This window comes from Polypterus senegalus, chromosome 11 (genome assembly GCF_016835505.1).
Source record: "Polypterus senegalus isolate Bchr_013 chromosome 11, ASM1683550v1, whole genome shotgun sequence".
NCBI classification, from domain to species: Eukaryota; Metazoa; Chordata; class Cladistia; order Polypteriformes; family Polypteridae; genus Polypterus; species Polypterus senegalus.
Window position 1 is genome coordinate 12,242,325 of NC_053164.1, and position 23,441 is coordinate 12,265,765.

Below are 23,441 nucleotides of genomic sequence, written 5' to 3' on the forward strand. Positions count from 1 at the left end.
GGGCACCATGCAGTCTCTACATTGATGGATTGAAGTTCAGAGGTCCACATGACCATCATCATCTAAATCTTCCATATGAAGCCTGAAAGCCATGAGGATTGATTGAGCTCATTGATGTTAGGTAGAATGTCCAGTGGGGGCTGGGTGGTCTTGTAGCCATGGAACCCCTGCAGATTTAGTTTTTTTTCTCCAGCCCTCTGGAGTTATGCTTTGTTTTTTTCTGTCCTCCTTGGCCATTGGACTTTACGTTATTCTTTGTTAACCCTTAAACCACTGCAACCAGCTATAATCAGTTCTCATTGAAATTTTCCACCACGCCAGAGAGGAACATTTGTTGAACACCGCAACCAGTTATATTCGGTTCCCAGTACAATTTGCCAGCATGCCAGAGCTGATCAGTCAGTGCTGTACATTCGTTGAGCAGCCAGCTCGTGACCACTGGCGCTCCCCAGCGAATCAACATCACTGTCCCTGAGATTCAGCCGCTGCACTATACTGGCGTGCCAGCATCAGGATACAGGGAGTCCTCGGGTTACGACACAATTCTGTTCCTACAACAGTGATGTAACCCACATTTTCGTGTAAGTCAAAACACACCCTAGCCTATGTCACTTACCTATCCTAACACATTTGAAAAAAATGAATGTAAAAAAAAAATCCTTACCTTTATTCCTTCTGATCTCTTTACAAGGTCTAATTTCACTTTCCATAGTGATGGCTTTCCTCACTGCCATCTGAAGACTCTGACTTTGATTTAGGAGCCATGATAAGGGCAACAAAAATTCACCAAACAAAGCAACACAAATGGAACACTTCCTCCGCGTGAAACCCAAACTAGTTTAGCAACTCCCTCACTCATATGCCACATTACTGTGTAGTCTTCTGCTGCATGCAACCAAACTAGTTCACCCACGTGGTCTCAATTTTTTTTTTATGTTTTTATGAGAGTGAGGATTGTAAACACGAAACGTCGTATGTCGAGACGTTGAAACCCGAGGACCCCCCGTGCTGTCCTCTGTGTGCTTGCATGCAGCCAGCTCAAGCACAGTTGGCATCGTGAATTACTGAATTTCATCAATGGCATCAGTTGCACCTTGTACATATAATAAGAGATTGTTCCAATAGTTTTTCAAGTTCATTAGCAGTGTGTAAAATGATGAGTGTTGCAGTAATTGTGATGCTCTTTGGATGAAAATAATACGTGATCCATTAAAGTTTTACTTTTTCCTGACGAATTGTGAGGTTTCCTTAAAAAATGCAGCAAAAAAGTATTTGGCTTCTAGGGGTGCATTAACCCCCCAAGTATGTGCAGTTTAAGGGTTAATTAGTATTGCCTAATTTTATTTTGTTTTGCTTATTTTTTCTTTCTTCATCCTGTAAGGCACTTTCATTTACATCATTTGCATGAAAACGGGCTCTAGAAATAAAAGCTGTTGTTGTTGAATGGGATGCACTGTAGCCAAATTTCAAATGTCCTAGCAAAGGGTTCTGAATACTTGTGTAAAATCCGCCACTCTGACCCAGGAAAGAATGTCCGGTGAAAATATTTTTCTTGGACAAAACCAAGATGGATGAGCAAAGAAGAAGATACAAGACACTTTCAAGGTAGACACGTCCCAAATTCAGGAGTCTCTCTACTTTCTTAAGGCCAAATTACCAAGACTGCACGCTTTCCTTACAATCTGATCTCTCAAATGTTTTAAACAAAATCACAAGTTTGAGATGACCTCTGTAAAGCAGTGCCTGCTCATCTTCCACCGGGTAAATGGCATTGGGAATGATGACAAACAGTCACCTCCGGGATGTGACTTTACTCCATGCCAAGATGGGCTCTTCTCCTGCCTTCTCCATCTGGCTTTGATTACAGTCTGGTCTCTGCTATCCAGGACTGAAGCAACTGCTTTTTTAACTCTGGATACGTCTGTCCATAAATTCACAGCTGTGTGTCTATGATCTAGTCATTTGGCAGGTTGCACTGTAAGGTTGGCAGAATATGAGGTGGCCCTTTCATTTTCCTCTCATGGATTTGCGGGACATCTGTGGTTTTAGATTGCTGTCAACACTCAATAAATATTGAATACAGAATGTGTTAGAGATTTTTATTGTCACATATGCTGCAAGAACATAGTGAAATTATTGTGTTATAGTTGTGATGATTTTTAAATAGAGTAAATACAGTAAATAAAAAGCATCAGAAGATGATAGATAGATAGATAGATAGATAGATAGATAGATAGATAGATAGATAGATAGATAGATAGATAGATAGATAGATAGATAGATAGATAGAGTCTACGTGACCATCATCATCATCAAGCCCTTCCGTGAGAATCCTAAATCCAAAGAGGACTGTTTCATTTATGTTAGGTAGAATGCCCAGAGAGGACTGGGCGGTCTCATGGTCTGGAATCCCTACAGATTTTATTTTTTCTCCAGCCGCCTGGAGTTTTTGTTTTTCTGTCCCCTGGCCATTGAACCTTACTCTTATTCGATGTTAATGTTGATTTATTTTGTTTTAAAATTATGTCTTTCATTTTTCTATTCTTTAATATGTAAAGCACTTTGAGCTACTGTTTGTATGAAAATGTGCTATATAAATAAATGTTGTTGTTGTTGTTGTAGATTTGAAAGGCACTAAATGATAGATAGATAGATTTGAAAGGCACTAAATGATAGATAGATAGATAGATAGATAGATAGATAGATAGATAGATAGATAGATAGATAGATAGATAGATAGATAGATAGATATGAAAGGCACTATAATAGATAGATAGATAGATAAAAATCCACAAGTTAATAGATACTGTGGTCCCCGGCTGGGATGCCCAGGAGGACGAGAGGAGGGCTTGTGCCTCCTCCAGACCACGAGGGGGCGTCCGTCCTGGTTATGTTGGGGGCCTCAGGTAAAGGGCTTGGAAGCCCAGCCCTGTAGGGACCCGTGGCCACCGCCAGGCGGCCCCCCCTAGTGCCTTATTATCCCGGGAGCGGCACTTCCGCTACACCAGGAAGTGCCGGGGGGAAGACGACAGGGGACACCCGGACGGCTTCCGGGTGCGCAGCCGGCACTTCCGCCACACGGGGGTGTGTCCGCGGGAGATTGCCAGGAAGCAGCTGGAGCCCATCCTGGTTCCTATAAAAGGGGCCGCCTCCCTCTGGTCATTAGTGGAAGTCGGATGGAAGAGGACGGAGCTGGAGTGAGGACTGGAGGTGGCCAGGAGGAAAAGAGGCACAGGACTGTGTGGCCTGGACATTGGGGGAATCGGTGCTGGAGGCACTGGGGTTTGTGCACGTGACATGTTTTTGTAAATATAGTTGTAAATAAACAGTGTGTGGTGACAATATGATGTCCTTCTGTCTGTGTCCGGGTTCAAGTTCACAACACGCTGTCTTGTGTCTTAAACACTTCGGCACTGTGGGGACAGGGACAGGGGCAAGTTGAAGATGTTGGTGTACACCTGTGACAGCTGAGACGGGGCCGGACGCTGTCTGGGTTGGTGACTTTGCAGGGTTTAACCCTGTTGAAAAGTTTGACTCATGTCGGCCTCTGTCACCTGCAGGATGGAAACATTGGACACTCACCAAGTCTGAGCCGCGAGGCTCAAAACGAGTGAAGAATTCATTCAAGTCATCTGCGAGTGAATTGGGGGCGTACCGTGGGCACACTGTCAAGGTTTCGATCACTTGCAGACCTTCCCTCAGTTGCCACCAAAATCGGTTCTCATCCTGCTCCTGTCCTGGGTCTTTGTTGTTTTGATCGCCCTCCATAACTTGTACCTGTCATTAATTAAAGGCAGCAGTTCGCTCCCTCAGGCACATTCAAACAGCGCTGTTCACCCGGGGCTTTTAATTAGGTAGGAGCGTGCAGTATGGGTAGGCACACAGAAGTCCATACAGGACCTGACATAATGGCGTCCGGATAAGTTGCCCCCCAATTTTCACCCACCCCCAACACACATTTCGCCACCACTATTTTTGCCCTGATATTTATGTACATATCCATAATTGCATTGCCATTTAATCCTCCTGCTAATGTTATTCAAGCATTTGAAGATTTAATAGAAACTGATGACTTTCCCAATGAAGCCGAGGTGATTGCAAACTACTTTGGAAGAAGACAACAGAGAGGCCGGCAATTACCAATTTTTTCAGTTCAATTATGGAATGTTTATGAACGTATGCTGAACGATCAGCAACGTACGAACAATCACATGCAGGGTTTATTTACAGATTCACTGATGTTTTAAAAAAACAACAAGGTTTGCACAATTTCAAAATTGCACAACTAATTGTCCGTAATCCAGGCAATCAGAGCAACAAGAAACAAGAAGTATGCTGCTATTTCTGCTAGAATCAAAGGAATAGCCCAAAATTTTGAAAATCGGAATGTAATTGAATACCTTAAAGGCATCACATACAACTTTGAGTTCTAATCAATAATTTTATCCATTCATTATCCAACCCGCTATATCCTAAATACAGGGTCACGGGGGTCTGCTGGAGCCAACACAGGGCACAAGGCAGGAACAAACCCAGGCAGGGTGCCAGCCCACACACCAAGCACACAAGGAACAATTTAGGATCACCAGTGCACCTAACCTGCATGTCTTTGGGAGGAAACCCACGTAGACACGGGGAGAACATGCAAACTCCACACAGGGAGGACCCGGGAAGCGAACCCAGGTCTCCTAACTGCAAGGAGGCAGCAGCGCTACCCACTGCACCACCCAATAATTTTATAAACGGAAATTATTTTTTGTGAACATTAAAATTACAAACATATTAATTTAGCACATAATTGTATTTCACATATGTTTTTTTCGCAACGGCATGTGGTATTAATTTTTGTAAAATCGTTTAGATTCGTTTAATCAAAATAAAAATTTATATATGTTTACGGACCATTTCATTTACGCGATTGCTAACTTTTTTTATCATCCATCCATTTTTCAAACCACTGAACCCAAACACAGGGTCACAGGAGTCTGCTGGAGCCAATCCTAGCCAACACAGGAACCAATCCTAGGCAGGGTGCCAACCCACACAAATGAGCCAATTTAGAATCGCCAATGCACCTCACCTGCATGTCTTTGGGAGGAAACCCACACAGACACGGGGAGAACATGCAAACTCCACGCAGGGAGGACCCGGGAAGCGAACCAGGGTCTCCTAACTGCAAGGAGGCAGCAGCGCTACCCACTGCACCACTGTGTCGCCCCTTTAGGCGCTTTTCCACTGCATAGTACAGCACAACATGGTTCAGTACAGCTCACCTTGGTTCGGCTCAGTTCGGCTCGGTTTTGCTTTCGACTGCAGTTTAGTACCGCTTTAGAGTGAGCAGGATTATTCACGTGTCGTTATAGTTGCGCCGCCTCTACTGCCGTGACACCGTGGAACTTTTACAACAACACGCAGACAACGCAACACTTTAGCTCGACAACGCCAAGTAAGGGTAAGCATCTAAAAAGCACATCACTAGCTAACTTTTATCACTGTTGCAAAGCATAAAATGAACTTAACTGCCAGTGTAACATTAAAATGCTGATTCTGTATATTACAGATCTTCCACATTTTGCAAAAAAGTCGCCGCAACAGACCATCTGTTTGGACATTTAACCGTGCCTCAGAGTGGTGGGATGTGATTGTTCCCGGTTTTACAAACACTCAGTGGCTGGAGAACTTTGAATGTCTGAAGAAACATTCATCCACTTATGCAACAAACTGCGTCCAGCGATGGAGAGACGGGACACAAACTTCCGCGTGTGTGTACCTTTAAAGAAAAGAATAGCCAGTGACGCAGTAATGACGATTTTCTCCGGCCAATCAGTGACCAGCAGAGTTTACACGTCACGTTTTGGTAACGGTTCGGCGCGCTTGGAACCTCGGCTGAGGTGGTACTAAAAAAAGGACCAGGTACCAGGTACTGTTCCCAGTGGAAAACCCCCCAAAAGTGAGCTGAACTGAACCGTGTCGTGCCGTACTATGCAGTGGAAAAGCGCCATTTTTTTGTCATTTTGCTGCAAAAATGTTTAAATTAGGAAAGTCAGTTTTGAACGCTGAGAATGATCATTCCCTTTATTTTTTCTAGAAACTTCCTACACTCAAAACGTCTGGGTGTGGGTATTAGAAGTTACTGGGGTTGGGGAAGAAATATCAGGTAAGCAAAACCTGCTCTGGTGAAACGTGCTCTGGGCAAAATGTGAGAGGCGAAATTTCCATAAACCGACTTAATCCACCACAGAGTCACTGGTGAATCTGTATTCGTCCAGATTTTCAAAAGACCATCAGTCAAGTCCAAACAGTCCTTAAGTTTGTAGTCATGTACCAGAGTTCAGCTGCTTAGCACACTTTAACTTCTGTTTGTAAGTAGGCAGTAGAAGCGCTTGCAGGCATCTTTAACTGTGGTGTAGCAGTGATCACCGATCGCCTCTGGTGGGGCAGGTGACGTGCTGGTAGAACTTGGGGAGGACTTTCTTTAAGTTACAATGGTTCAAGTCTCCCATGATAATTGAGATTGCCACCAGTTGCAGGTAAAAAGGCCGGGACTTGATCATTCACACAAGTGCCATAACAGGTGAACAGGACTGAGAGACCACTTCCACATCAGTGTACCAGGAGATGTTAATTAAAAGAGCACACACCTCACACCATCTCCCTTTGTCTTGTCAATATGTGTGATCTGAACGGTGTCCAGAAAAGCCTTGAGTTGCTAGAGAGAAGCAGAACACATTGCATTTACCCAAGTGCCTTTGTGAAGTTCATCCAGCTTGTTTTTTACGGACTGGAGGTTTGCCAGCAGGATGAATGGGATCAGAAGCTGGTTCAGGAGAAACTGCAGTGTGGACAGGACGGCACCTTGCCATCCTCTCTTTTGCCTGCTGATGGTCATTAATACAATACAGTTTATACAATACAGTTGATTTTTGTATAGCCCAAAATCACACAGGAAGTGCCACAATGGGCTTTAACAGGCCCTGCCTTTTGACAGCCCCCCAGCCTTGACTCTCTGAGAAGACAAGGAAAACTCCCAAAAAACCTTGTAAGGAAAATGGAAGAAACCTCGGGAAAGGCAGTTCAAAGAGAGACCCCTTTCCAGGTAGGTTGGGCGTGCAGTGGGTGTCAAAAGTAGGGGGTCAATACAATACAATATACAGAACAGAACAAATCCTCAATACAGCATAATAATAAAAATTTTAGAAGTATGGTTTAACAGTAGATGATATGACATAATTAGGTTTGGATATTTTTAGAGTCCTGGAGACCTCATCCATCTAGCTGCCTCCCCATTTGGCCATGCCACGGCTGAAACGCGTTGCTCCGATGAAAGGACCCCTCTTTCCAATGATTCCTGTGATCCTCCATCAGGGATGACTTTACCATAGGCAGGCAAACAACTTGGCAGGTGGGCCGTGGCACCAATTGCCACATTTGGGTACCGAGAAGAGAAACAGAATAGGTGAGGGTTAGTATTCAAATATAATTATCATGTTACTTATGTTATAGTGCTAATGACTAACAACAGAGATGCAGTATGTACAGTTAATCAGCAGGTCTAGTCAGGGTGTGCTAAACTGAAGTAGTGAGTCTTCATCCGGGATTTAAAGGCTGAGACCGAAGGGGCATCTCTTATAGAAGCAGGAAGACCAGTCCACAGTTTAGGGGTCCTGTAACTAAAAGCTCGACCTCTCACTGTTATTTTATTAATCCTTGGAATCCTAAGCAGACCGGCATCTTGAGATCTTAATGTGCGCTCAGGTTTGTAAGTCATGATAAGTTCAGACAAGTAAGCCGGACCTTGGCCATTTAATGCTTTATATGTTAAAAGGAGGATTTTGAAATCTGCCCTAAACTTAACTGGGAGCCAGTGTAAAGATTTAAGAACTGGGGTTATGTGTTCATATTTTCTTGTTCTTGTAATAATTCTTGCAGCGGCATTTTGGATTAACTGGAGGCTGTATAGAGAACAGTTTGAACAGCCAGTGAACACCGCATTGCAGTAGTCAATCCTACTAGAGATAAATGCATGAATTAATTTCTTACAATCCTGTTTATTTAGAAAGCGCCTTAATTTCCTAACATTTTTAAGATGGAAAAAACAGGTTTTGGACGACTTTGTAATATGCGCTTTAAATGACATGCTAGAGTCAAAGATAACTCCTAGATTGCGGGCTGATTCAGTAAAATTAATGGTGATTCCAACTGAGTTAAATGACGACAAAATATTGCTGTGATCAGCGTCATTCCCTCCAACAATTAACATCTCTGTTTTATCTGTATTTAAAGACAAGTAGTTCTCATTCATCCATTCCTTTAATTCACTAACACAACTAATTAAAGACAACATCGGAGAAACTTCATTTGATTTAAATGAAAGGTATAACTGGGTGTCATCTGCATACGAGTGAAAATTAACACGATGTTTCCTAATGAGAGTTCCCAGTGGATGCATGTAAAGTGATGTAATGTTCTATCCATATGCAGAGATACAAACAATATTTTCAGGTAAGGTCCGGATATTGAGGCTTACTGAAACATAATTTCTAATGTTCAGCAATGCTGCTCAATCATCCGTAACAATGCAGCTTGCGCCACGCAGAAAAACAGTAAAAAGTTTTGAATACATCAGGGAGGGAGCAACTTGTAGTGTGCCACACTTAATCAGTACCAACTTGGTCATCATAACTTGAAAATACACTGCTCAGAAAATGAAGGGAACACTTAATCATCACAGCCTAACATAAAGTCAGTTAAGGTTTAGGGATATTCATCTCTCCATTTAGGAAGCATAAGCGATTGTGAATCAACATCACCTGCTCTGGTGCAAATGAATGTGACCACAGGTGCACCGGAGAGGCAACAGCAAGACAACCCCCAAAAAGGAAATGGTGGCCACAGAAAATTGCTTTCTCCTTGTCTGTCTTGATTGATTCTTCTCTAGTTTGGTGTTTTGCTCGTGTCCTTGTCACTACTGGTAGCATGAGCATGCTCATTCAGGTTACACAGGTAGTTCAGCTCCTCCAGGATGGCACATCCATACCTGCCACTGCAAAAAGGTTTGCTGCATCTCCCAGCACAATCTCAAGAGCATTGAGGAGATGGGCAGTTACATGAGGAGAGTTAGAAGGAAGGGCATCAAAGGTGTCTGCTCCTTTGTGCGAAGAGGAGCACTGCCAGAGCCCTATAAAATGACCTCCAGCTGGCTACTGCTGGGCATGTTTCTGACCAAACTGTCACAAACAGATTTCATGAGGGTGGCACGAACGCCTGACATCCACTAGTGGGACATGTGCTCACAGCTCCTCATCATACAGATTGATTGGCATTCACCAGAATAGCACAAAATGTCAGCTCTGCCACTGGTATACTGTTTTCTTCTTTCACTGAGTATGTGTGACAATCAGAAAAGAGTCTGGAGACACCGTGGTGAATGTTATGCAGCCTGTAACATCATCCAATATAACCTTGGAGGGTCACACAGACCTCCATATGCCAGGAAATGATACCCTAACTTCAGTTAGGTAGCAGGATGAAATCCTCAGAGCCATTGTCAGACCTAACTCTGATGCAGTGGGTTCTGGGTTCCTCCTGGTATAGGGCAATGCTTGGCCTAATGTGGTTTATAGTGTGTAGGCAGTTCTTGGATCCTGAAGGTGTTGATGTCATTGACTGGGCTGCCCGTACCACAGACCTGAATCTAGTTGAGAACGTCTGGGACATTATGTATTGGTGCAGCCGACCCCACCAAGTCGTGCCACAAGGCCCAGCTCACAGTTCTGGGAAGAGATGCCCCAGGACACCATCCACCATCTCATCAGGAGCAGGTGCAGACATTGTCAGGAGAGCATACAGGCACATGGGGGCCACACACACCTATTGAGTCCCATTAGGAGTTGCTGGGCTGAAATTCACACAAGTTGGACCAGCCTGTGATTTCAGTTTCTTGATTTAAATTTTCAGTGTGACATTGAATCAGCCCTCAGTGGGTTGGTGATTTTGGTTTCCATTGACTGTCGTTTTGCTCTCAATGAAATACAAAGGGTTACTCAGTAAAGCTTCTCCACTTGAATGGTTCATTCATTGAGATCCAATGTGTGATTTAATTGTTCCCTTCATTTTTTTGAGCAGTATATATATATATATATATATATAAAATAGCTAGCCATCCTACCTGTCAAAGAACAAATATTCACAATATCTCCCTATATGTTCCTTCAGGGCCTTTCCTCTGTATCTATGTGTCTCTGAATGTGTCTTTACCGGTTCTTCCTTTCTTGAGCGCATTCCCATAAACCCTGCGTCGCCGATTCTGTCATTATTTTTGAGGCACCTTTTTCGCCTCCCGTCTGCGTTTATATTTTCTGTTTTTGAAGGCAACTGTCTGCGTGTGCCTACCATGCCGTTTCTCCTCCTTATGTGGCTCACATTCACACTTATAGTTTCTTCGCATCAATAAAGCCAAGCTGACCAATCACACCAAAAGTCAAACTGACCAATCAGAGGGACTGGACACACAGAATGTAATGTTTTATTATCTTATTATCTCAGAAACCATTTGATAAGGTGTCACATGAGAGGTTGGGCATCAAGTTAAAAGAAGTGGGAGTTCAGGGTGATGTTTTTAGATGGGTGAAGAACTGGCTCAGACACAGGAAGGAGAGGGTGATGAACTGGCTGATATTAAGAGTGGTGACCAGCAGGGGTCAGTGCTGGGGCTGCTCCTATTTTTAATACCGCTTTTACTCGTGTACCATGCGCCCTCGTGTAAAACGCGCATCCTAGTTTTTACAAAGAAAATTGTGAAAATTATTTTGCCCCATGTACGACGTGCATTGTGATTGTATAGGAAGCGTTTAGGGCACGTTTTCTGTGAAATGCCCTTCTGTTTTTAGATAGATAGATAGATAGATAGATAGATAGATAGATAGATAGATAGATAGATAGATAGATAGATAGAGTTAAAGGCACAATAGATAGATAGATAGATAGATAGATAGATAGATAGATAGATAGATAGATAGATAGATAGATAGATAGATAGATAGATAGATAGATAGATACTATCTAACTATCTAAAAACAGAAGGGCATTTCGCAGAAAACGTGCCCTAACTGCTTCCTATACAATATTTTTGTTGCATGACGAAAGTTCGAGTGAGAGAGAGAGAGAGAGAGCCCAAGCAGAAGCAGAAGCTCACGCTTACATTTCCTCATGTATGATGCGCACCGGATTTTCTAATGCTAATTTTCGGGAAAAATTGTGCTCGTGTTACACACGTAAATAAGGTATATATAAATGATATAGATAGGAATATCAGTAACAACCTGGCTAAGTTAACAGATGATACCAAGATAGGTGGATTAGCAGATAATTTGGAATCCATTATATCATTACAGAAGGACTTGGATAGCATAAAGTTTTGGGCAGATTTGTGGCAGATGAAATTTAATGTCAGTAAATGTAAAGAATTACACATAGGAAGTAAAAATGTTAGGTTTGAATACACAATGGGCGGTCGGAAAATCGAGAGTACACCTTATGAGAAGGATTTAGGAGTCATAGTGGACTCTAAGCTGTCAACTTCCCGACAGTGTTCAGAAGACATTAAGAAGGCTAACAGAATGTCAGGTTATATAGCGCCTTGATGTGTGGAGTACACGTCACAGGAGGTTCTGCTCAAGCTTTATAATACACTGATGAGGCCTAATCTGGAGTACTGGGTGCAGTTTTGGTCTCCAGGCTACAAAAAGGACATAACAGCACAAGAAAAGGTCCAGAGAAAAGTGACTAGGCTGATTCCAGGGCTACAGGGGATGAGTTATGAGGAAAGGTTAAAAGAGCTGAACCTTTACAGTTTAAGGAGAAGGAGATTAGAAGAGGTGACCTGAGTGAATTGTTTAAAATGATGAAGGGAATTAGTCCAGTGGATTGAGACTATGACTTTAAAACAAGTTCATCAAGAACACGGGGACACAGTTGGAAACTTGTTAAGGGTGTTCACACAAACATTATGAAGTTCTTCTTCACACAGAGATCCACAGACACATAGAATAAGAGACCAAGTAGTGTGGTAGACAGTAGGACTTTAGGGACTTTCAAAACTCGACCTGATGTTTTTTTGGAAGAAATAAGTGGATAGGACTGGCAAGCTTTGTTGGGCTGAATGGCCTGTTCTCCTCCAGAGTGTTATAATGTTCTAATGTGAAGAATAAATGCAAGAAACAAACAGGTTAAAGGTTTGGGAACCGTCCCCGTGTACTTTTGTACCAATAGAGAGCTTCAGCAGGCAGTGAAATACAGTCAAGTTCATGAAATTAAACAATCGACAATTGAGTTCATCTAACAGAGGAAATTATATGTTTTAAACTGGAAATAAGTGGATGGAGGGTTGAGGTAGGGCGAAGGTGACGGAGGTGCTGTCATCAGGGGCAACGGGAAGTGACATTGTCAGGGCTGGACGGGAGGAAACCTGGAACTTTCTTCGTGAGAAGGAGCAATGTCTTCTGGCATGGAATTCTAGGTGTGGGAGGTTTTTCTTCTTTTTTTCTATGGATGAAAAGAGAAAACATTAATATGCTGCCTTAAACCTCTCTCCGGTGTGTTTTCGCGCTCTGTCGGGCCCTTTGGCTGCAACCTAATCATGCGTGTGTGACACTTATATATAAATGTCTATGCGTGGAAGTGTGTGTGTCTGTCTGTCCAGCCTGGAAATGAGAGGTGATGTTGGGGTAAGGGCTCCACCTCAGAGGAAACAGAAACTAGCTTAGCTGCTAATACACAAGCGGGGCGAACACATTGGAAAAACGAAACCTCCTAGGAGAGAGATGTCCAGAGTCGTTCCTTTCAATTAATTGACATCTCTACATTTCCATTTTTTTTCTGATGATTTCAGTAGTGTCTAGGAACCCTGGCTTTTTACAGCACGGGTTTACACAGCTAGTCTTATATATAAATGTCTACGCGTGAAAATGTGTGTGTGTGTCTGTCTGGCCCAGAAGTGCGAGGCTACAGCATGAAGCTGAAAGAAAGCAACCCTGTCACCAAAGTGAGACCGCCGAGGGAAGAGAAACTCACTTAGCCGCTGAAACACAAGTGAGACGAGCACATCGGCAAAACAAAACCTCCAAGGAAAGAGAAACTCGATTAGCTGCTGATAGATAATGGGGGCGAGCAAGTACGCAAAATAAAACCGTTGAGTTTTTTTCTGACGATTTTAATAGTGGCTTTTTACAGCACGGGCTTACACAGCTAGTCTCATATATAAATGTCTATGCATGAAAGTGTGTGTGTCTGTCTGTCTGTCTGTCTGGCCCGGAAGTGCGAGGCTACAGCGTGAAGCTGAAAGAAAGCGACTCCGCTGCCAAAGTGAAACCGCCGAGGAAAGACAAACCCACTTAGCCACTGATTCACATGTGAGGCGAGCACGTTGGTAAAACGAAACCTCAGAGGAGAGAGAAATTCGCTTAGCCATTGAGAGACAAACGGACGAGCACGGCCGTAAAACGAAACCGTTGAATTTGTTTTCTGATGATTTCAATAGTTTTAGGAGAGCGGGCTTACGCAGCTAGTATTGTATATTTTTCCAATTAATAATTAAAATTAATTATTACGCAGCTAGTATTGTATATTTTTCCAAATTAATAATTAAAAAAAGAGTCATTTTATAGGTAGGTTAGGTCACTTTACAAGATCTTGATCTACAATAGTTTAATAACATTTTATTTATTTTAAGATACTTGTATTACAAGTACTAAAATACAACAATCAAACAAACAGTTCAATAGAAAAATTAGAAAACTCAAAAATACAATCAATTCAGCTTTATGTGAATTGGCACCAGAATATAAAAATAAAATGCATGGAGTGGAGTACAAAAAAATGTATTATTTTTATTATGGTTATTATTATTATTATGGAAAGTGAAGCTATGCTGAAAATAACCTCCATGATATTTTTTTCTTGGGGTTAAAATGTTTCTGTCCAATGGAAGACTGTGGTGTTTTGGGTCCACAGGTCACTTAGCAAAGGCCATTTAAATAAATGATCACCACACTCGTGGCTTCGTGAGGGGGCATAGTAGTCATAGCAAGCTGCGGGGCGATCTGCGGTGTGGGCATTTCTTCTCACCTAGTGCACAGGTGAGGGACTGCCCACATCCGTAATTGTTCCCGTGGCTAATGTGCTGCAGCTGCTATGGCCCCTTGCTATATAAAAGAAGTGCGATTCGGTTAAAGGAGGAAGGACAAAATGGAAAGAAGGGAAGTAAACAGAGGTTGCAACAGGAAGCAGTGAAGAGAGAGAGAGAGAGCAAGTTCGTGCAGCAGGAACAAGCGAACGAGCGCTCGTGGGCAGCTGCGAGGAAGCTGGGTGTTAGGCCGACATCCAGGCGTTGGAGTTGGAAGTCGCTCCCGCTGAGCGAATAGGTAGCGGGAGTGACCAGGGAAAGGCGACTGGCCGTAGAAGACCGGAAAGGCAACGGGAGTCACGAGACTTGGGGTTGCAGTCCTTGGTGTGGGCGTCCTGGAGACCAAGGAGTCCAAGTCTCAGGTCTGGGATGAGTGCCAGACCAAAGCCAGGATCGGGAGGTCTGCAGACCTGTGTTAGTGTATGGAAAAGGGCAGCTGCAGAGAGAGCGTCATGCCTGCTGCAAGGCCTAGTCAGGAGAAGCAGGTGAGAAGCTAATGCTAACCGAAAAGAAGCACCGAGCTTGGCATTGTCGTTTGTTTTAAAAACTGCTTCCTGTTGAACGTTTTAACCTCGTTTTGAAGGATTGCGTTTTTTTTTATTGATTTTACCTCCGTGTGTTTCTTTTATGGATTATTTATTTATAGAACTATTTTGGAATCACTGCACTTTATTTGAACACTGTTTTTGATTGTCTTTTTAATAAAAGCACTTTTGCACATCTTTACCATCCCCTTCCTCAATTGTTATTGCCACCACTGTCTAGCTCATCGGTGACATTACCGACAGTGTTGGGTTCAAGGGCTGTCGAATTGCGGATGGGAGCATGGAGCAGAACCCACATCGTCACAAAGACGTCCACAACATGCCCACGGGGTGTGTATCGATGAGTTTAATTCACTTGAAAGTTTACAGTGTGAAACGTAACCAAACTACCTGGAAATTGGCACAAAGTAACAAAACATCCCCTGATTCAGAAGCAAAGTAGTGAAGGGTGATTCAGCTGATTTACTCTTCAATCCAATACCGTGTGATACTGAGGCTAGTAATACTGATACCGATAACATTACTGAGAGTCATCTTGCGAGAATGGTTACTCTTCTGTAAGAACTTTCAGTATGCGTGGATATCAAAAATTCATATGTTAAAGACTTTGCATTAGTAGACTGTTACATATAGTGCCAAAGAACAGACTTCATTATTAATTCATTGACAGAAATTACTACACATGCAAATGATCTGTGAAACAACAACAAGTTAAATTAATGGGAAGTAAAGCTAATATTGTGTAATAAATAATGTATTAAGTTTGAAATGTAATCTAGGAGTTATCTTTGACTCTAGCATGTCATTTAAAGTGCACATTACAAAGTTGTCCAAATCCTGTTTCTTCTATCTTAAAAATGTTGGGAAATTAAGTCATTTTCTAAATAAACATGATTGTGAGAAATTAATTCATGCATTTATTTCTAGTAGGATTGACTACTGCAATGTGGTGTTCACTGGCTGTTCAAACTGTTCTTTATTCAGCGTGGAATAAAGCGATCTATAGCACCCCATTGAACCCACCAGACAGACGTCCCAGACACACTTGTAAAAACACCAAGAAGATTTTAATAATAGTTTCTTCAATAATAGTGCACAAAGCACCGTACCTCCACAATTCTTCAATAATAAATCAATAATTAATCACAAATAACAATCCTCCACTCCCAGCGGCTCCATTACACTCCCACCCAACTCTGGCTCGGTCTGCTGGGGCTTCCCAGAGTCATTTTAAAGTCCATGACCCAGAAGTATTTGTTCTCCAAGTCAATACCACATCTTCTTTCGTCAAGTGCCCCGGAAGTACTGCGGGTTTCCATCCCTATGACCCCAAAGTACTTCTGGGGTGGTATAATTGTAAAAGTCACCAGGTTCTTGGTGGCTCCCCCTGGTGGCACCCACAGCACCCAACAGGGCTGAAGAGACGGACTCCATGTCCAATGCTGCCCTGCGGGAATCCGAGGAACCATTTCCATCCAGGGGAGCGTCCCAGGGGATGTAATGCCCTGAACCGGCTGCATTCTTCTGTAGAGGGACATCCCGGCCATCACAACAGCCTCCAGTTAATTCAAAATGCTGCTGCAAGAATTATTACAAGAACAAGAAAATACGAACACATAACTCCATTTCTTAAATCCTTACACTGGCTCCCAGTTAAGTTTAGGGCAGATTTCAAAATCCTCCTTTTAACATATAAAGCTTTAAATGGCCAAGGTCCGACTTACTTGTTTGAACTTATCATGACTTACAAACCTGAGCGCACATTAAGATCTCAAGATGTTGGTCTGCTTATGATCCCAAGAATTAATAAAATAACAGTGGGAGGTCGAGCTTTTAATTACAGGGCCCCAAAACTGTGGACTGGTCTGCCTGCTACTATAAGAGGTGCCCCTTCGGTCTCAGCTTTCAAATCCCAGCTAAAGACTCACTACTTCAGTTTAGCACACCCTGACTAGAGCTGCTGATTAACTGTACAGACTGCATCTCTGTTGTTAGTCATTAACACTAAAACATAAGTAACATGATAGTTAGAATTGGATACTAACCCTCACCTATTCTGTTTCTGTTCTTGGTACTCAAATGTGGCACTTAGTGCCACGGCCCACCTGCCAAGTTGTTTTGCCTGACTAAAGTAAAGTCATCCCTGATGGAGGATCGCAGGAATCATGGAAAAGAGGGGTCCTTTCATTGGATTGGCTGGCTCACTGCTGTTCTAGCCATGGAAGGGCCAAATGGAGGAGGCAGCTTGATGGCTGAGGTCTCCAGGACTCTAAACAAATCCAAATCATATTATGTGATGTCATCTACTGTTAAATTCTGCTACGTACTTCTAAAATTTGTATTTTTATACTGTATTGAGGATTTGTTCTGTTCTGTGTATTGTGTTGTATTGACCCCCTTCTTTTGACACCCACTGCACGCCCAACCTACCTGGAAAGGGGTCTCTCTTTGAACTACCTTTCCCAAGGTTTCTTCCATTTTTCCCTACAAGGTTTTTTTTGGGAGTTTTTCCTTCTCTTCTAAGAGAGTCAAGGCTGGGAGGCTGTCAAAATGCAGGGCCTGTTAAAGCCTGTTGCCGCACTACTTGTGTGATTTTGGGCTATACAGTAATTAATTGTATTGTACTGTATTGTATCTTCATGGAGTTAATGGAGGATCTGATTGGAGCTCTCGAGGAGTCTGAGAGTCTGGGCTTGTGAGTGTCCTGTTAAAAACCAAGATCTATTCCTTTAGTAACCTCTTTGGCACAGCCATCAGCAGTGTGTCGACCACGTCAAGAGATTTACTTACCTTGGCAGTGACATTCATGTCTCTGGTGACTCTTCCTATGCAGGGCCATCTTAGCAGCATTATAGGCCCCCAGGCAAAGCTGTGCACGGGTGCCCCTAATAACTCAGCAAGTCACAACATACATAGATTAGCATGGGGCACCTATGCTCGTGGGGCCCCCTGAACAATTGCTTAGTGGGCCCATGTGCTAAGATGGCCCTGTTCCTATGAAGTCAGCATGGGGGGGTCATGAGGTCGCTGGAAAAGGCGCTTTCTATATCTCTGCAAAAGGACGAACATCCCAGTTTTTAGAATCTGTGATAAAAACACAGACCAGACATCATAAAAAGGTTTGGGGCAGCCACCTGTATAATATCCCTGGCTACAAAAGGTTTTGAGACTGACAGAGATGTTCACAATACTGAGTCCAAAACAGAACTGATTCCTTGGTGGTAAGATAGCAGCTTTAAAAGCCCATATAGGAAGTGAAATCATCTGGCCCGGAAGTGACATCATCAAAGGGGAAGGACCCAGAAGTGACATCATCTGGACCGGAAGTGATGCCATCGAAGGGGTAGGACCCATAAGTGTCGTCTGGACCGGAAGTGACATCGTCAAAGTGACGTCTTCTGAGGTGCTGGAACCTGACAGGATTTCTCAGGAAAGGTCTGCAGAGAACTGAGAACAGTCCGTGCATCCCGCCGGCCCCTGGTCGGATGTGATATTACCATTATTTAAGCCCTTTAGCTGCCTCCTACTCGCACATATTTGACAAGTCCTGGTCCTTCTGTTTTGCTATATGGTTGTGAGACATGGACGCTATCCAGTGACCTGAGATGAAGACTGGACTCCTTCAGTACTGGGTCTCTTTGGAGAATCCTTGGGTGCCGCTGGTTTGACTTTGTGTTGAATGAGCGGTGGCTTATTGTTCCGTCCTGCCAGAAGGTCCTCCAACTTACAGGGAAAACTCAGGGATTGGTGGCAGGATTGGCACTCTGGCCACTGTAAAAAAAAACTCACAGTGCTCCAGTATGAAGCTGAGCTGTTACCCGCTGGTCCCAATCCAGGTGGTTCGTCGTGTATGTTGGTGTGGCAGCAAACTATCAGCTCAGGCTCCCAACCTCCTCCAGTTAAGAGTGCTCTATTCTGCAGTCACCTGGGGCACTGGAGGAAATGAGGAGGACTTGGAAACCTTGTTATCGACTGTGCAAACTCTGCCCAGTGGAGGGTGGGCGACCAGCTGTCCAACATCATTCTGACTTTCATGATGCAGAAATGGATCACCATCAGACCAAACTATTTGATTTGCTCATTTCTGTCTTCCAGCAGCGGCTCTCAAGAGGTTTATTTTTCTCCTATGGCCCATCGTAGGAGTTTTTAGTTTTCCTCTCCTCTGTGCCAGCTGGTCAAACAATCACATTTAGGAATCAAGAACTTCCCGGTTGCAAGACATGAATGCTGTCCAGAGACTTGAGATGAAGACTGGACTCCTTCGGTACTGTGTCTCTTTGATGACTCCTTGGTTTGACTTTGTGACAAATGAGCGGCTGCTCACGGAGTCCTGAATTGAGGCACATGACCTGCATTGTGAGGGAGCGTCAGTTACAGCACTTACGACCATGTGGCGTAATTCCCACGAGGATGATCCGGCTCACAGGATGCTCATTGTTGAGAGCCCGAGCAGCTAGACAGGCCAAGGGGATACCAACATAACACCTGGCCCTGGCAGATAGGGGGTCATTTCTGGAGGGTTGGACTGGATCACGTGTCTGCCATATGCCAACCAGGATCCCAAGCTGTTTTGTAATGTGGTGGGTGCGGCAGCACTCTGTACAAGTGCATACTCCCAAACCTGGCCTGACTTGACCTGATCAGAAGCATCAGCACTTTAGTATCTATCTGCCCATCCCAAGAGCAAAGCAAACATACTATAAGTGTGACCAGACCTTGAAAGGAAGGTTAAAGCAGCCTGTTGCATTAGCAGCAATAATTACTAATTACTAGTGAAGAAAATGGCTGGAATGGAAACCTGGCAGCCGGTGCCACCGTCCAGAATCTCAGTTGGGTGGCATCTGGTCAAAAATTGCGCTGTGGCATCTAAAGGCAGCGGGTAAAAATAGAAAGACTGGTAGTCTGCCTGTTACAATTGGCTTTGTGAAGAAGAACATTTTTAGAGATTTGCTTTTTTATTTTTTTTTTTTATAGATTTCTTAGGGGATTATTGGATTCCGTGAGAAACATGCCTGAATTCCTCACACCACAAAGCCATTTTTATCTATAAAAAGAAAACCTCAAGAAGGCTGAATCTAGCTTTTCAAAAAAACGAAACTCAGACGAGCCAACGAGTCCCACTACTGTACAGACCACCAAAATGACACGGCTACCCCCACATCACACTGTATGTCAAACACAAACTCTCGTCTGTCCAGTTTTCTGACCACATTTTAGTGTATTCATTATGCTCCTGTCATTTTAGTTCCCTACAGCAGCGTGAAACCACCAGCCAAAAAATACAAAATGAAAAAGAAAGGGCAGAAAAAATAAAAAAAGAGCAGAAATCTATGTAAAATTTTAAAATTTTATACAGCTTTGTGAAGACTACTGAAAGAAATGGCTACTCTATTAATGTTGGGCTGCACTGATTGTGGCTCCACTGTATGGAACTATGGAACTGCCTGCCCCTCTCAATCGGTTATTTTAAATCAGAGTTCAAGATGTACTTTTATTGACTGGCTTTTGGGTCTCATTAACAGCTTAGCTTGACTTTATAGTTTTCTGCTTATAAGAATTAATTCTGAATGCTTTGAAATGACTTCACGTTTTTCTTTTTTTAATTTTTGTCCAACGACCCCTGACTATGAGAAAACCCCCACAAACGATATACCGTCTGGTGCGGAAATTATTCAAATTCAGGAGTGGTTTGAGTCTTAAAACCTTCAACGAGTGAGGTGACGAGGAACGACCCACTCGGCCCATTATTCATTGTACAATACAATACAATACAATTTATTTTTGTGTAGCCCAAAATCACTCAAGAAGTGCCGCAATGGGCTTTAACAGGCCCAGCCTTGACTCTTTAAGACAAGGAAAAACGCCTAAAAAACCCTTGTAGGGAAAAAATGGAAGAAACCTCGGGAAAGGCAGTTCAAAGGGAGACCCCTTTCCAGGTAGGTTGGGCGTGCAGTGGGTGTCAAAAAGAAAAAGGGGGGTCAATACAATACAATACAATACACAGAACAGAACAGAACAGAACAAGAAGTAATCCTCAATACAGTCTACAAATAAAAATTTTAGAAGTATGTAGCAGAATTTAACAATAGATGATATCACATAATATGATTTGGATTGGATTGAAATTTTCTTTAAATTTGTGATGAGTACATGGCTGGCTACTTGCTATGAGCCTAGGATATGAACTCTATCTAAACTGTTGCCAAACTTAATCTGTACACTGTTGTTTAGACACAACTTAAAATATGATGACATGCTTAGAAATAACATTTAATGAAAAATATTAATTTGATACGGAAGCCGAGAGAGGACGTACAATATCGTTATTTTTTAAAATGATCTTCTCGAGATAACATACTCATTTTACAGAGATGTCAAGAAAACGAGCGTGGCACGTCGCTCTCTGTCATTAGACGTTTCTTGGGCCGGTTGAATACTTTCGCAACGCGTACATGCATCTATTATTTAATCGAGCGTTTATTTACGTTTAAACTTCTACTTTTATTCATATTTAAAATGCGAAAAAACTTGGTGAAATCACAATAAACAACCACGCACCAACTCTGCAGACTGGCACAAATGCCACCTTCACGCAGCTCCAATCGTTTTGTTTACAAGTTAGTATGGCAAGTTACATATCAAAATGCTCGGCTGCTCATTGGCTGTAAGTTTTGAGTGTCAGTCACAGTGTCCAATCAAACTGGTAGATTCTACCAGAGTTCAGAGCTATACGTCATCCTCCAAGCTTTCTGTGACACTGGTTGGCTATACGAGACCCCAGACCCGTCGTAATTGGCCAACTTACGGGTCTTTCGGAAGCTAACACTTCCGTGTTTCATGCGGTAGCATGGTTATCGCCGACAGAAACAAATTACGTCTAATATGAGCAATATAAATGAAAAAAAATTACGTAGATGGTCTCAAGTTGTGAAACGTTTTCTGGAGTTTTTGTCCCTTTGAGAATATATTGTGTGTTTTGGACCTAAATCGTTTTACTGGATTATATTTGCTGGAGCCTTCTGGACACAATGGGATCAATACTGCTCGGAAATATTGATGTTTGACTTGCAGGGGGTCTTCAAAGGTAGGGACAGTCAACTTTTAAAAGTATGTACTTCTCTGTATAAAAGCCTTTAGTATCAGTGCTGTGGTTGTTGTGTGTCAAAATGGTTTATATCATCGGAAAGACGAGACTTTGAAGTTTCATTTTAATGGGTAGTATGTCGAGATGCATGACAGATGGGCATGCACACATTACTGTAACGTTTTTAAAACGCTGTTATGTCCCGGGACCGGTACGTGTGTGCGTTAAGAGGTTCAATTCATCAATGTAGGGACAGCACAGTGCCCTGATTAAGTGGTGGTGGTGGCGCAGATCGCCACCAAAGAAAACTGGAAAGAGAAAAGCAGAGAATAATAGAGGTTAGTACGGATTGTGAAGCCATGAAAAAAAAGATAATTAGATGCATATACAGCACATCAGAGTTACACTAAAATGAATCTATGAGAAAGCCATGTTAAAGTAAGGAGTTTTTAGAAGCACTCCACCGTATTAGCCTGGTGAATTTCTATCGGTCAGCTATTCCAGATTTTAGGTGCATAGCAGCAGAAGGCCGTCTCACCACTTCTTTTAAGCTTGACTCTTGAATTTATAAACAGACCTCCATTTGAAGATCTAACTTGGAGTGTAGGAGGACAGGCATTCCACAATATAGGACTGGGCAAAGATTATTGAGGCTTTAATTTATTAAAATGTTATTGAGGACATTAGTAGTATTTGAAAGTCAGTTCTGAATGACATGGGTAACCAGTGTAACGACGCTAAAACTGGTGTGATGTGCTCAGATTTTCTTTTCCAATTTAGGACTCTGGCTGACACATTCTATACTAACTGCTGTCAATTGACGTCTTTCTTAGGTAATCCTGTCATTAGTGCATTACAGCAATCTAGTTGACTAAAAACAAAAGTGTGAACTAATGTTTCAGAAAATTGTAAAATTATAAGAGTTTTTTAAGTTTTGCTATATTCCTTAAGTGAAAGAATGCAGTCCTAGCAATCTGGTTAATATGCGATTTAGGTCAGAGTCAATGATTACCCCCAAATTCTTTACCTAAGGGATCAAGTTTATTTCTAATATCCTTGCTATAACCATGTTTCCCAATCACTAAGATTTCTGTTTTCTCCTTCTTTAATTTGAAAAGGTTTCAACTTGTCCAATCAGAAATACAAGTAAGACATTGGATCGGAGAGCCATGAGCATCAGGGTCATCAGGCGCTGTGTGTCATCTGCATAGCTGTGGTTTGCCCACCTTGTGTTTTGAAATTATTGGAAAAAGCAGCGGACCCAGAATAACCCTTCGTACAGCACCGGCTCCATCAGACAGCACGCTATTGGCTGTCAGAAAAAGGGGCGAGTACAACTGTGCTGGAAGAGCAGCACTCGGTCAATAAATATGACATGGGCTGAGTAATTTGATATGGTGGAGTGACAAGATCAGACACTGTGATCAACAAATCTGACGTAATCCACGACAAAAAGTCATGTAATGTGACGTCAGCTTTAATTTATAACTTAACACGATAGTTTGTTTTATTTTGGTGTACTATTGTAGCTGACTTTGGTTATGTTAAGAAATAAGATTTTGAATTTAACTCTGAAATATGAAAAAAACAATTCCTTTTTTAAAAAGCAAAGAAAGAATCTAATCAACAG